The sequence below is a fragment of the Anomaloglossus baeobatrachus genome, assembly GCF_048569485.1.
Source record: "Anomaloglossus baeobatrachus isolate aAnoBae1 chromosome 5 unlocalized genomic scaffold, aAnoBae1.hap1 SUPER_5_unloc_23, whole genome shotgun sequence".
Classification (NCBI taxonomy): domain Eukaryota; kingdom Metazoa; phylum Chordata; class Amphibia; order Anura; family Aromobatidae; genus Anomaloglossus; species Anomaloglossus baeobatrachus.
In genome coordinates this window covers 486,167-496,849 of record NW_027441799.1, presented here as the reverse complement: position 1 = coordinate 496,849, position 10,683 = coordinate 486,167, and positions in this window count along the sequence as shown.

Here is a 10,683-nt window from a genome sequence, read left to right as displayed (position 1 = left end):
GACTTGGTCAGGAACGGAGGAGGAGCAGGCACGACCCACGGTCGCAGCGGCTGTGGCCGCTGTCACCCGCAGTGGGAGTGCTGGAAGCCAAGGGGCCTCCCCGGAGGTCCGATAGCTCTTTCCCCTTCTGACCAAGTGGCAGCCGAGTCAGGTGGAGGCCAGGACACAGGTCCCGGGGTACTGACTGAAGATGTGACAGTCTCGTCGATTCTGGCCACATCTAGTCAGGGGTTTCAGGCAGCGTTAGAAGCTGACGACAGCCTGAAAGCCCTTAAGGAGCAGGCGGCACAGCCTCCCTCGGACTCGGACCCGGAGCGAGTGGTCGGGGACCAAGGACGGCTGTACCGGGTCACGGTCCAGCAGGGTTCACCGGAGGCGTGGCCCAGGGACCGACAGTTGGTGGTACCCTATCCGTTCCGGACGGAGTTGTTGCGGATCGCACATGAGATTCCGATGGCCGGACACCTAGGGATCGCTAAGACCAAGGCCAGGTTAAACCAGCATTTCTACTGGCCAAAAATGGGGGCCGATGTGGCTGCCTACTGCCGTTCGTGTGAAACCTGTCAGAGAGTGGGAAGGCGGGGCCACACCCCAAAGCCCCACTGGTATCTCTGCCCATCATCGATGAGCCTTTCAGGAGGGTGGCTGTGGATCTGTCGGCCCGCTGGCCATCCCCAGTAGCTCCGGGAAACGCTTCATACTGACGGTAGTGGACTATGCCACCCGGTACCCAGAAGCAGTGGCCTTGTCGTCCATTCGGGCTGACAAGGTGGCCACCGCCTTGCTGGAGATTTTCTCCCGAGTGGGTTTTCCCCAGGAAATGCTCACTGACCGGGGAACCCAATTCATGTCCCAGCTGATGGAGGCCCTCTGTGAGCAAGTCCAGGTGCGACATCTGGTGGCCAGCCCGTACCATCCACAGACTAATGGCCTGTGCGAGCGGTTTAATGGCACCTTAAAGCAGATGCTTAAGATGTTGGTCGACTCCCATGGGCGTGACTGGGAGCGGTATCTCCCACACCTGTTATTTGCTTACCGGGAGGTTCCACAGGCCTCAACAGGATTCTCACCGTTTGAGCTCCTGTACGGGCGACGTGTGCGGGACCCCCTGGCTCTGGTGAAAGAGGCTTGGGAAGGGGATTTGGCCACCCCTGGAGTGTCGGTTATCGAGTATGTCATGCGCTTCCGGGACAAAATGCAGGCCTTGACGCAACTGGTACACGACAATATGGCTCAAGCCCAGGCCGATCAGAAGCGTTGGTACGACCAGAACGCTTGTGAGAGGACCTACCAAGTGGGTCAAAAGGTGTGGGTACTGGTCCCCGTACCACAGGACAAGCTTCAGGCAGCCTGGGAAGGCCCATACCTCGTGTACCAGCAGCTCAACCCTGTAACGTACCTGGTCACCCTGGACCCTGCCCGTGGAAGGCGGAAGCCCTTCCATGTGAACATGATGAAGGCACATCATGAGCGGGAGGCATGTGCACTCCCTGTGTGCAACCTGCCCGAGGAGGGAGAAACGGAAACCCTCTTGGATATGCTAGCCCAGGTTAGGGCAGGCGGATCCATTGAGGATGTGGAGGTTGGCCACCAGCTCTTGGAGGACCAACGGTCCCAGCTGTGGGCCACCCTACACCCCTTCAGGGGGTTGTTTACCAACCAGCCCGGAAGGACTAACTTGGCTGTCCATCACGTGGACACTGGGGATCATCCCCCGATCAGGCGTTCAGCATATCGGGTCTCCCTGGAGGTGCAGCAACACATGCGCCAGGAGATTGACGAGATGCTGAAGCTGGGGGTGATCCAGGCATCCAACAGCGCTTGGGCCTCGCCTGTAGTCCTCGTCCCTAAGAAGGACCGAACCACTCGGTTCTGCGTGGACTACAGGGGGCTCAATGCTGTCACAGTCGCCGATGCGTACCCAATGCCCCGCATCGATGACCTGCTCGATCAGTTGGCCGGGGCTCAGTACCTGACCATCATGGATCTGAGCCGGGGATATTGGCAGATCCCCCTGACTCGCAAGGCCAGGGAACGCTCTGCCTTTATTACCCCATTTGGACTGTACGAGTCCACGGTGATGCCATTCGGGATGAGGAATGCCCCTGCCACCTTCCAGCGGATGGTCAACACCCTGCTCAAGGGACTTGAAGGGTACGCGGCCGCGTACCTGGATGACATTGCCGTCTTCAGTCCCACCTGGGAGGACCACCTAGAGCATCTAGCACAGGTGCTCAGGCGGATCCACCAGGCAGGTTTGACCATCAAGCCGGGAAAGTGTCAGCTGGCCATGAGCGAGGTCCAGTACCTCGGTCACCGGGTAGGCGGGAGAACACTGAAGCCCGAGCCTGAGAAAGTGGAGGCCATCGCATCCTGGCCCACCCCCAGGACCAAGAAGCAGGTGATGTCCTTCTTGGGGACCGCTGGGTACTATAGGAGGTTTGTTCCAGGCTATAGTAGCCTGGCAAAGCCCTTGACGGACCTCACCAAGAAGAAGCTGCCCTCTGCAGTCGATTGGACAATGGACTGCGAGACAGCCTTCCGGGCCCTAAAGGACGCCCTGTCCAGCCCGCCCGTGCTACAGGCAGCCGACTTCACGCGGCCGTTTGTAGTACAGACCGACGCCAGTGACTTCGGCCTCGGTGCGGTACTCAGCCAGGTGGACTCTGCGAGCCAAGAGCACCCAGTCTTGTACCTGAGCAGGAAACTGTTACCAAGGGAAGTGGCCTATTCCACGATGGAAAAGGAGTGCCTGGCCATAGTGTGGGCCCTGCAGCGTCTGCAACCCTATCTATACGGGCGCCACTTCATCGTGGAGACGGACCACAATCCCCTCAGCTGGTTGCACACCGTCTCTGGGACGAATGGACGGTTGTTGCGATGGAGCCTTGCGCTCCAGCAATACAACTTCACCATTCGCCACAAAAGGGGCCGTGACCACGGTAACGCAGACGGGCTGTCCCGACAAGGAGAGGTCGCGGACGGGCGCACGGGGGAACACCGGAGTGTGCTGCCCCCTAGCGCCCTCAAAAGGGGGGAGGTGTGAGGTAAATCCGGAGATATGACGATAAATCATGATATTCAAGTTATGTCAGGAAGCCCTCTCCTGGTGTCACCCCCCCCTTTCCTTCACACAACTCCTTCAAGCAGAAATTTACCACAGGGATAAACGGTTTGTTTAGCAGATAGGTGTCAAAGGAACTGGTCTGTGTTCCACTTACACCTCCAACAGCCATCTCCTCTGATATGGAGATTAGTGTTCCCTCAGGCCTCTAAAACAAAGAGAGAGAGGAAGAGCCCCTGGGAGCTGTGTCCGCTCATCAAAGAAAGTGGACAGTGACCTGGCAAAACCAAAAGGAAACTAATCACCACAGGAGAGCATACTGCTGGCTCCGTAATATCATACCCAGTTATGATATTACCGTGCGTCTCAGCCATACACCCCCTACATCGTTAAAATCGGGACTTCGAGCCGAATCTGGGCATATCCTCGGAGTGTATATGGCACCCTGGGGCGGCGAGATATAGAGCACTGCTAGTAGGAGTCCGGTAAATGAGTCGTGCTTGGACTCAAAATGCAGAGGGGACCCGGGCGGATCTGATGGCACCAGAACCATCCCGATCGGACCTCCCAGTCCGGAGTTGCAGGTAATAGCCCCTTCTGGGATATTACTCTGACTCCATGCAGGGGGAGTGGCAGTGCTTCCCTGTGAGGTCACTAAGGTAGGAGGGGACCTGGATTTGCCCAGGTTGATAACCCTACTTCGGCCATTTTCCAGTGTTCTTTCGCCGGGGGTCACGTGTAGGAAACATCTGTGGGAAGGATCCTAGAAACCTGGTCTACAGCGCCCCCCTGTGGCCAGACGCACAAGGTAACTGCTGGAACTGTGTATGCCTGTTTGTAAACCATGCTTTGTCTGTAACTGTACTCTGACATATGTATATTCTGTAGATTCCCTATTGTATATATTGTAGTTTCTAGTGTGCTTTAGGCTGATTAAATTATATAATTAATCTTGGGCTGTTCTGTTATCTCGATCTTGAATCCCACGTCTGTGTGTTCGGCTAATAGTTACCGTGAAGCGGTTGGTGGCAGCGAGTTGTGCCAAGGATTATTGTGGGGAGGCCAGTGAGATTCGGGGAGGTTTTATATATTCCGCCCGCGGAGGTCGGGGGAATATATACCCTACTCTCACCGGGGACCCTTCAATAATCGGCATAAGTAGTATAGCGGCCTCCTTGCTTATTGTCGGGCACTTCCATAATTGGCCTGACTATAAGAGGGGCGCTAGAGAGCGCGTCACGTGCTCTGTCTGTCGGTCGGGAGGTATAAAGGAGGGGTGACCCCCACTTGTTACCCCCCGATTGTGACGTACTGGTAGCCAGCGCGGGGGATTTCTGAGTGACCCCCCCGGTGGTTCGTGACATATTGGTGGCATAGCGGTGGGATCGAGATAATAGTGTGTGTGAGTGTGAGACCCATACTCCCAGACACTAAAGACTGCCTGCAGCAGCTGTGGCTGCTGGGGTCTTCAGACCAGACCAACACTAGAGTGTCAGAGTGCAGATACTGTAAGGTGTGTGGAGGCATCAGGTGTCAGTTCTGTGTCAGTGACCAAAGTCTGCAACAATGGCTGAGAGCACCAGGAGCAAAGCCAAAGGAATGGCCGATGCTCAGGCCAGAGACGATGAGGAGGTTGTCCACGAGCCCTCCAAGAGCCCGACGCCAGAGAACAGCTCTGCAGAGGACATCACACAACCTGGCACTGCTGGACAAGATGAGGAGGAGCTCGCCCAAGGGTCCTCAACGAGCCAGATGCCAGTCCTCCGCTCTGAAATGGACAGTGAATCACCTGGCTCTGCAGCGTGCCGCAGATCACCACTTGCCAATCCCTCCGGCCTGAGAGGTGCAGAGGCCCTCCTTCAAGCTGCCTTGGCCAGGCTTATGGCTGGAGACCGGGATACCTACGAGATACTCATGGCCGAGCGTGAGCAGCAGGCAGCGCGTGAAGAGCGACAGCAACAGGCAGAGCGTGACCACCAGCTGCAGCTAGCTCAGCTCCGGCCCTCATCAGCCACACGTGACCTTCAAGACACCAAACTTCCAAAGGTCCGTGTTGAGGACTTCCCACTGCTGGAGAAGGATGGAGACTTGGACTCTTTCCTGACTGCTTTTGAACGGACTTGCCTGCAGCACCATCTGGACAAGGATCAGTGGGCCAAATACCTGACCCCCCGTCTAAGGGGTAAGGCCCTGGATATCCTTGGGGACTTGCCTGCTGAGGCAGATCAGGGCTACGACACCATCAAGCGGGCCCTGATCCAACAGTACAACCTCACTCCGGAGTCCTACCGCAAGAAGTTCCGGACCCTGCAAAAGGGACCAAAGGACTCCTGGGCTGACCACCGGCGGGCATTTGCCCGAGCTGCCGACCACTGGACCCAAGGCCTGCAGCTTTCCACCGGACCGGAGATCCTGGACTTGTTCATCACGGAGCAACTCTTGTGGAACTGCCCTGAGGATCTCCGCCAGTTCATCCGAGACCAGAAGCCAAAGGGGTCCACGGCTACAGCTGCCCTGGCCGATGACTACACCAACAATCGGGCTCCTGAGGCCAGGAGAGCAGCCACCAGCAGCACCTGGAGAGGGGGTAAGATGAACTCTGCGACTGCCCCACCTGCCCCTAGACTGCAGGGGGTGTCCCCCTCAACTCCCCTCTCCAGGCCCGTGGCAGAACCAAGACGGTGCCACCAGTGCAACCTACCTGGACACTTCAAGGCCATGTGCCCTCAGCGTCCCAAGGCCCCGGCTCCGTCCCCGTCCCAAGGGCCGCCCAAGGTGTATTGTGTGGGTGGGGGTGGTGGTAGGTCCCTGGACAGCTTCCAACCTGTCACCGTCGGCCAGTCTGTGACCATAGGACTGCGAGACAGCGCCTCGGAGGTGACTCTGGTGCGGCCTGAGATGGTGTCCCCCCAAGACTTGATCCCTGGAAAAACCCTCGCTGTCTCCGGGATTGGAGGCATTGACCCGGCGCTGCCTGTTGCTGGCATTTATGTGGACTGGGGCGCAGGGCGAGGGGTGAGAGAGGTGGGGGTAACTGATCGGATCCCCGCAAACGTGCTACTTGGGACAGATTTGGGGCAGATAACCTCCCAGTTTGGGCCCCCACCAAGGGCTGAACCTTCAGCCAGTACGGACGTGCCTCCGGACAATGTGAATGTGTTATCTATGAATGATGTGAGAGAGGGGGGAGTGAACTCTGATATTTCTGCTTGCATAGACACCATAGACACACACTCAGCTGCAGCTGTGACAGGGGAGGGGGTCAGAGAAAGGTGTGACAATGCCTCTACAAGTAACCAGCCAGTGAGCTGGGATCTGTTGCCCTCTGCAGGGATAAGCAGAGAGCAGGGTGCTGCAGGGGGAGGACCAGTGTGTGGGGTGGGGGCTACCACAGCAAATGTGGGGTCCCCAGAGATTTCACAGCGGGGTTCTGTTGCTGCAGGAGGGGAACAGGCAGGTGAGATTGGGGCCAGTCCAGGAGCGGAAGTGCTCCCAGGTAAGATCTCGGTGCATGGTTCCCCCACAACCGGGGTGTCAGGAAGCCAGGTAGGTCTGCCTGAACCGGCGACTTGGTCAGGAACGGAGGAGGAGCAGGCACGACCCACGGTCGCAGCGGCTGTGGCCGCTGTCACCCGCAGTGGGAGTGCTGGAAGCCAAGGGGCCTCCCGGAGGTCCGATAGCTCTTCCCCTTCTGACCAAGTGGCAGCCGAGTCAGGTGGAGGCCAGGACACAGGTCCCGGGGTACTGACTGAAGATGTGACAGTCTCGTCGATTCTGGCCACATCTAGTCAGGGGTTTCAGGCAGCGTTAGAAGCTGACGACAGCCTGAAAGCCCTTAAGGAGCAGGCGGCACAGCCTCCCTCGGACTCGGACCCGGAGCGAGTGGTCGGGGACCAAGGACGGCTGTACCGGGTCACGGTCCAGCAGGGTTCACCGGAGGCGTGGCCCAGGGACCGACAGTTGGTGGTACCCTATCCGTTCCGGACGGAGTTGTTGCGGATCGCACATGAGATTCCGATGGCCGGACACCTAGGGATCGCTAAGACCAAGGCCAGGTTAAACCAGCATTTCTACTGGCCAAAAATGGGGGCCGATGTGGCTGCCTACTGCCGTTCGTGTGAAACCTGTCAGAGAGTGGGGAAGGCGGGGCCACACCCCAAAGCCCCACTGGTATCTCTGCCCATCATCGATGAGCCTTTCAGGAGGGTGGCTGTGGATCTGGTCGGCCCGCTGGCCATCCCCAGTAGCTCCGGGAAACGCTTCATACTGACGGTAGTGGACTATGCCACCCGGTACCCAGAAGCAGTGGCCTTGTCGTCCATTCGGGCTGACAAGGTGGCCACCGCCTTGCTGGAGATTTTCTCCCGAGTGGGTTTTCCCCAGGAAATGCTCACTGACCGGGGAACCCAATTCATGTCCCAGCTGATGGAGGCCCTCTGTGAGCAAGTCCAGGTGCGACATCTGGTGGCCAGCCCGTACCATCCACAGACTAATGGCCTGTGCGAGCGGTTTAATGGCACCTTAAAGCAGATGCTTAAGATGTTGGTCGACTCCCATGGGCGTGACTGGGAGCGGTATCTCCCACACCTGTTATTTGCTTACCGGGAGGTTCCACAGGCCTCAACAGGATTCTCACCGTTTGAGCTCCTGTACGGGCGACGTGTGCGGGACCCCCTGGCTCTGGTGAAAGAGGCTTGGGAAGGGGATTTGGCCACCCCTGGAGTGTCGGTTATCGAGTATGTCATGCGCTTCCGGGACAAAATGCAGGCCTTGACGCAACTGGTACACGACAATATGGCTCAAGCCCAGGCCGATCAGAAGCGTTGGTACGACCAGAACGCTTGTGAGAGGACCTACCAAGTGGGTCAAAAGGTGTGGGTACTGGTCCCCGTACCACAGGACAAGCTTCAGGCAGCCTGGGAAGGCCCATACCTCGTGTACCAGCAGCTCAACCCTGTAACGTACCTGGTCACCCTGGACCCTGCCCGTGGAAGGCGGAAGCCCTTCCATGTGAACATGATGAAGGCACATCATGAGCGGGAGGCATGTGCACTCCCTGTGTGCAACCTGCCCGAGGAGGGAGAAACGGAAACCCTCTTGGATATGCTAGCCCAGGTTAGGGCAGGCGGATCCATTGAGGATGTGGAGGTTGGCCACCAGCTCTTGGAGGACCAACGGTCCCAGCTGTGGGCCACCCTACACCCCTTCAGGGGGTTGTTTACCAACCAGCCCGGAAGGACTAACTTGGCTGTCCATCACGTGGACACTGGGGATCATCCCCCGATCAGGCGTTCAGCATATCGGGTCTCCCTGGAGGTGCAGCAACACATGCGCCAGGAGATTGACGAGATGCTGAAGCTGGGGGTGATCCAGGCATCCAACAGCGCTTGGGCCTCGCCTGTAGTCCTCGTCCCTAAGAAGGACCGAACCACTCGGTTCTGCGTGGACTACAGGGGGCTCAATGCTGTCACAGTCGCCGATGCGTACCCAATGCCCCGCATCGATGACCTGCTCGATCAGTTGGCCGGGGCTCAGTACCTGACCATCATGGATCTGAGCCGGGGATATTGGCAGATCCCCCTGACTCGCAAGGCCAGGGAACGCTCTGCCTTTATTACCCCATTTGGACTGTACGAGTCCACGGTGATGCCATTCGGGATGAGGAATGCCCCTGCCACCTTCCAGCGGATGGTCAACACCCTGCTCAAGGGACTTGAAGGGTACGCGGCCGCGTACCTGGATGACATTGCCGTCTTCAGTCCCACCTGGGAGGACCACCTAGAGCATCTAGCACAGGTGCTCAGGCGGATCCACCAGGCAGGTTTGACCATCAAGCCGGGAAAGTGTCAGCTGGCCATGAGCGAGGTCCAGTACCTCGGTCACCGGGTAGGCGGGAGAACACTGAAGCCCGAGCCTGAGAAAGTGGAGGCCATCGCATCCTGGCCCACCCCCAGGACCAAGAAGCAGGTGATGTCCTTCTTGGGGACCGCTGGGTACTATAGGAGGTTTGTTCCAGGCTATAGTAGCCTGGCAAAGCCCTTGACGGACCTCACCAAGAAGAAGCTGCCCTCTGCAGTCGATTGGACAATGGACTGCGAGACAGCCTTCCGGGCCCTAAAGGACGCCCTGTCCAGCCCGCCCGTGCTACAGGCAGCCGACTTCACGCGGCCGTTTGTAGTACAGACCGACGCCAGTGACTTCGGCCTCGGTGCGGTACTCAGCCAGGTGGACTCTGCGAGCCAAGAGCACCCAGTCTTGTACCTGAGCAGGAAACTGTTACCAAGGGAAGTGGCCTATTCCACGATGGAAAAGGAGTGCCTGGCCATAGTGTGGGCCCTGCAGCGTCTGCAACCCTATCTATACGGGCGCCACTTCATCGTGGAGACGGACCACAATCCCCTCAGCTGGTTGCACACCGTCTCTGGGACGAATGGACGGTTGTTGCGATGGAGCCTTGCGCTCCAGCAATACAACTTCACCATTCGCCACAAAAGGGGCCGTGACCACGGTAACGCAGACGGGCTGTCCCGACAAGGAGAGGTCGCGGACGGGCGCACGGGGGAACACCGGAGTGTGCTGCCCCCTAGCGCCCTCAAAAGGGGGGAGGTGTGAGGTAAATCCGGAGATATGACGATAAATCATGATATTCAAGTTATGTCAGGAAGCCCTCTCCTGGTGTCACCCCCCCTTTCCTTCACACAACTCCTTCAAGCAGAAATTTACCACAGGGATAAACGGTTTGTTTAGCAGATAGGTGTCAAAGGAACTGGTCTGTGTTCCACTTACACCTCCAACAGCCATCTCCTCTGATATGGAGATTAGTGTTCCCTCAGGCCTCTAAAACAAAGAGAGAGAGGAAGAGCCCCTGGGAGCTGTGTCCGCTCATCAAAGAAAGTGGACAGTGACCTGGCAAAACCAAAAGGAAACTAATCACCACAGGAGAGCATACTGCTGGCTCCGTAATATCATACCCAGTTATGATATTACCGTGCGTCTCAGCCATACACCCCCTACATCGTTAAAATCGGGACTTCGAGCCGAATCTGGGCATATCCTCGGAGTGTATATGGCACCCTGGGGCGGCGAGATATAGAGCACTGCTAGTAGGAGTCCGGTAAATGAGTCGTGCTTGGACTCAAAATGCAGAGGGGACCCGGGCGGATCTGATGGCACCAGAACCATCCCGATCGGACCTCCCAGTCCGGAGTTGCAGGTAATAGCCCCTTCTGGGATATTACTCTGACTCCATGCAGGGGGAGTGGCAGTGCTTCCCTGTGAGGTCACTAAGGTAGGAGGGGACCTGGATTTGCCCAGGTTGATAACCCTACTTCGGCCATTTTCCAGTGTTCTTTCGCCGGGGGTCACGTGTAGGAAACATCTGTGGGAAGGATCCTAGAAACCTGGTCTACAGCGCCCCCCTGTGGCCAGACGCACAAGGTAACTGCTGGAACTGTGTATGCCTGTTTGTAAACCATGCTTTGTCTGTAACTGTACTCTGACATATGTATATTCTGTAGATTCCCTATTGTATATATTGTAGTTTCTAGTGTGCTTTAGGCTGATTAAATTATATAATTAATCTTGGGCTGTTCTGTTATCTCGATCTTGAATCCCACGTC